At 46.3% G+C, this 4,711-nt stretch overlaps 1 protein-coding gene across 1 annotated transcript in view; it reads left to right on the forward strand.

Moving 5' to 3' along the window:
* The window catches only part of ppox (protoporphyrinogen oxidase), a gene marked incomplete at its 3' end in the record, with an annotated part of 47,785 nt that overhangs the window by 407 nt on the left and 42,667 nt on the right, over window positions 1–4,711 (forward strand).

Below are 4,711 nucleotides of genomic sequence, written 5' to 3' on the forward strand. Positions count from 1 at the left end.
ACTCTGACTTTATTTATTAACAAAACTCTGACTTTATTCATTAACAAACACTGACTTTATTTATTAACAAACACTGACTTTATTTATTAACACACTCTAACTTTATTTATTAATAAACACTGACTTTATTTATTAACAAACACTCTGACTTTATTTATTAATAAACTCTGACTTTATTTATTAACAAACACTCTGACTTTATTTATTAACAAACACTGACTTTATTTATTAACAAACACTCTGACTTTATTAACAAACACTGACTTTATTTATTAACAAACACTCTGACTTTATTTATTAACAAACTCTGACTTTATTTATTAACAAACACTCTGACTTTATTTATTAACAAACACTGACTTTATTTATTAACAAACACTGACTTTATTTATTAACAAACACTCTGACTTTATTTATTAACAAACACTGACTTTATTTATTAACACACACTCTGACTTTATTTATTAACAAACACTGACTTTATTTATTAACACACACAGACAAACTGAACATGTTGTTTGATAAATGGATTTGTTGTAATTCTACACTGAAACATTGTTTCTAGTGGGCTAAATTCAAAACTTAGATCTAAAAACTGGGGCTGGAGGGCATGTTATAGACCTTAAGTTGTTTCTATAAGCCTTCAAATGTTCATCTGGACTTGGATGTAACCAGGCAGAAAGGTGTAGGATTACATGTGTAGACTACAAATCGGTTGTAAACCATTAAACTAATACCTGTTTCAAATACTTTCCCTGTCATAGATAAGAAATTCTCCTCCAAACGTGGAAATCAGTTTACCATTTTTTTGTCTGAGGAAAGTGAGATAGGTCTCTCTGTAAATAAGCCCAACCTGGATGAATAAAGGTGGAAAAGAAACAACAACTGTGTAGAACTGATAAACTGAAACTAGAACTGGTAAACAAGAGACCAGTTGATCACGGAGAGTCTGAGGCTGGGGATAGTGGCAGGAAGTGGGAGATACTGTATAATATCCAAGAATCCAAGATGGCGCCATGTACGGTCGCCTTGGCATTCTGGTGCGCTCTATTTTTTCTGATTTTGTGCGTTAATCATGTGTCTGCATGCTCCTACACTTGCGAGAAGCTACTAAACATCGGAACTACAACCTATGCGGATATTACACCAGTTTTTTTAGTGCCTGCTGCAGAACTTGTGCACTTTTTAGCCAAAAGAGCGAGACTTCGCAGGAGGGGCAGAAGAGCCGGAGCGCTCATGCGTCTCCGGAGGCGTGGTACACGCATGCCTTTACCTGGGATATTCTTCTCCAACATCCGTTCCCTCTACAATAAAATGGACGAGATAGCGCTGATGATGAGAAGGAACAGCGATTTTTCCTCCTCCTGTGTGCTGTGCTTCACGGAGACATGGCTCAACGAGCAGACCCTGGACTCCGCACTCCATCTCGAGGGTTTCCAGCTCCTCCGCTCTGACAGACAGCGGGAACTTTCCGGAGGAAAGAAGAAAGGCGGAGGAGTCTGTTTCTTTATCAACAACGCCTGGTGCTCCGACGTGACAGTGATCTCCCAGCACTGCTCTCCTTCTCTGGAATATCTCTTCATAAACTGCAAACCGTTCTACTCTCCACGTGAGTTTACTTCATTTATTCTGGCCGCTGTTTACATCCCACCCTGCGCGGACGTGCACGAGGCTGAGCGCGCGCTCGCGGACCAGATCACGAGTGTAGAGCGGACTTTTCCGGACTCCCTTGTTATCATCCTTGGAGATTTTAACAAAGCAAACCTCAGGCATGAACTACCTAAATATAAACAGTTTATTAAATGCCCGACCAGAGAAGGAAACACGCTGGATCACTGTTACACCACAGTGAGCGGTGCTTATCGCGCTGTGCCTCGTGCTGCCCTGGGTCTCTCAGATCATGAGATGATTCACCTCATACCTGCATACAGACAGAGACTGAAGCTCCCAAAACCTGTGGTGAGGACATCCAAAAAGTGGACCAGTGAAGCTGTGGAGGAGCTACGCACGTGTTTGGACACCACAGACTGGGACCTGTTCAGGGCTTCTACAGACAGTCTAGACGAATACACAAACACTGTGACGTCATATATACATTTCTGTGAGGACAGCATCATCCCATCACGCTCCAGAGTCATTTTCAATAATGATAAACCCTGGTTCACATCCAAACTAAGACAGCTTCGTCAGCAGAAGGAGGCTGCTTTCAGAGAGGGGGACAGAGACAACTACAGACGTGCGAAGTATGGATTCAGCAGGGAGGTGTCGAAGGTTAAATCCAGGTACAACGCACGGCTGCAACAACAGTTCTCTGCAAACGACTCTGCCTCTGTCTGGAGGGGCTGAAAGAAATAACTAACTACAAGCCCAGAGCACCTCATTCTACAGACAATCTCAAACTGGCAAACGATCTGAACGACTTCTATTCACGCTTTGAAGCCATGGACTCACATTCCTCCATCCTCCACACCACCCCCAGCCCAACTGGTTTAACCACTTGGGACTGCCCCCGACAACCCCCTGCTATCTCTGTACAAGAGGATGAAGTAAGGAGGCTTTTTTAAAAGGCTGAATACGTATAAGGCTGCAGGCCCAGACCTTGTGTCACCCTCCACGCTGAGACATTGTGCTGGAGAGTTGGCTCCGGTCTTCACAGGGATCTTCAACTCTTCTCTGGAGTCATGCCACGTCCCAGCCTGTTTCAAGTCCTCCATCATCGTCCCTGTCCCCAAGAAGCCACGTGTCACAGGACCAAATGACTACAGACCTGTAGCTCTCACGTCTGTAGTCATGAAAACCTTTGAACGCTTGGTTTCATCTCACCTCAAGTCCATCACCAACCCCCTCCTGGACCCCCTGCAGTTTGCCTACAGGGCCAACAGGTCTGTAGATGACACAATAAACCTGGCTCTTCACTTCATCCTGCAGCACCTGGACTCCCCAGGAACCTACGCCAGGATCCTGTTCGTGGACTTCAGCTCCACATTTAACCCCATCCTCTGCGCTGCTCCAAGACAAGCTCTCCCTGCTCCATGTACCTGACTCCACCTGCAGGTGGATCACAGACTTCCTGACAGACCGGAGTCAGTGCGTGCGGCTGGGGAGAGCTGTCTCGGACACTCGGACTATAAGCACAGGATCTCCACAGGGCTGTGTGCTTTCCCCCCTGCTTTTCTCCCTGTACACCAACTGCTGCACCTCCAGCCATGACTCTGTGAAACTTATTAAGTTTGCAGATGACACCACCCTCATCGGGCTCATCTCGGACGGTGATGAGTCTGCATACAGGAGGGAGGTGGACCGGCTGGTGACCTGGTGCAGCAGCAACAACCTGGAACTCAATGCCCAGAAGACAGTGGAGATGATTGTGGATTTCAGGAAAGCCACAGCCCCTCTGCCCCCCCTCACCTGTAATGATACCCCCATCACCACTGCAAACCCTTATCGGTTCCTCGGCACCACCATCACCCAGGACCTCAAGTGGGAGCCGACCATCAGCTCCCTCATCAAGAAGGCCCAGCAGAGACTGTACTTCCTGCGACAGCTGAAGAAGGCCAAGCTGCCGGCCAAGCTGATGGTGCAGTTCTACACGGCCATCATGGAGTCCATCCTCAGCTCCTCCATCACGGTGTGGTACGCCGGGGCCACTGCCAGGGACAGACTCAGACCGCAGCGCGTTGTGCGCTCAGCTGAGAAGGTGATCGGCTGCAGCCTTCCATCCCTCCACGACCTGTACGTCTCCAGGACTGTGAGGCGAGCAGGTCGGATCACAGCTGACCCTGCTCACCCTGCACACAGACTGTTTGAACCACTCCCCTCAGGCAGGAGGCTTCGGTCCATTCGGACCAGAACCTCCCGCCATAAGAACAGTTTCTTCCCCTCTGCTGTTGGACTCCTGAACACTCATAATGCTACCTCATAATTTCTGCTTTGGTCACATTACATCTGTATTATAATTGAATACTCCATCTGTACTGTTCTCTAAGCTTTTTATTGTTTTCTATTGTATGGGTGTACATATGGTTATGTTATGTTTTCATTTTTACTTTATTTTACTTTAATACTATTCGCACCTTTATGTCGAAGCAAATTCCTAGTTTGTTAACCTCATTCATTGACATGGCGATAATAAATTGATTCTGATTCTGAATACAAAATATATTAAAGACTGGTTCATCCCAAAGATCCAGTCCCCCGGCACAAACAGAGTAATGTTGTGTATGTTGTTCAGTGTCAGGAGGGTGATCAGTCTTACATCCGGGAAACTAAACAGCCACTGGCCAAAAGGATGGACCAGCACAGAAGATCAACATCATCAGGCCAGGATTCTGAGGTCTACACTCATCTCCAGGTCAGAGGTCACTCTTTCAGGGATGAAGATGTTCACATCCTGGACAGAGAGGAACGATGGTTTGAGAGAGGAGTAAAGGAGGCCATCTTTGTGAAAAGAAACCGTCCATCATTAAACAGGGGCGGAGCCTCCAGGTTCAACTGTCCCCCTCTTACAATGCTGTGATTGCTAGTATCACTCAGCCCTCTGTGAACAGTAAACAGCCATCAGGTGCTAATGATCCATTGTTAGGCTGATGGTCCTTCTTGAGCATGTGATCAGCTGGTTCTGGTTGTCAGCAGCAAACTGGTTGATCCACTCTGAGAAGGTGCTATTTAAGAGACTGAGCTGAAAACAGCACCTCAGACTGAGGAAGTCTCT

Source organism: Nematolebias whitei, chromosome 5 (genome assembly GCF_014905685.2).
Source record: "Nematolebias whitei isolate Nwh7 chromosome 5, NemWhi1, whole genome shotgun sequence".
Taxonomy (NCBI): domain Eukaryota; kingdom Metazoa; phylum Chordata; class Actinopteri; order Cyprinodontiformes; family Rivulidae; genus Nematolebias; species Nematolebias whitei.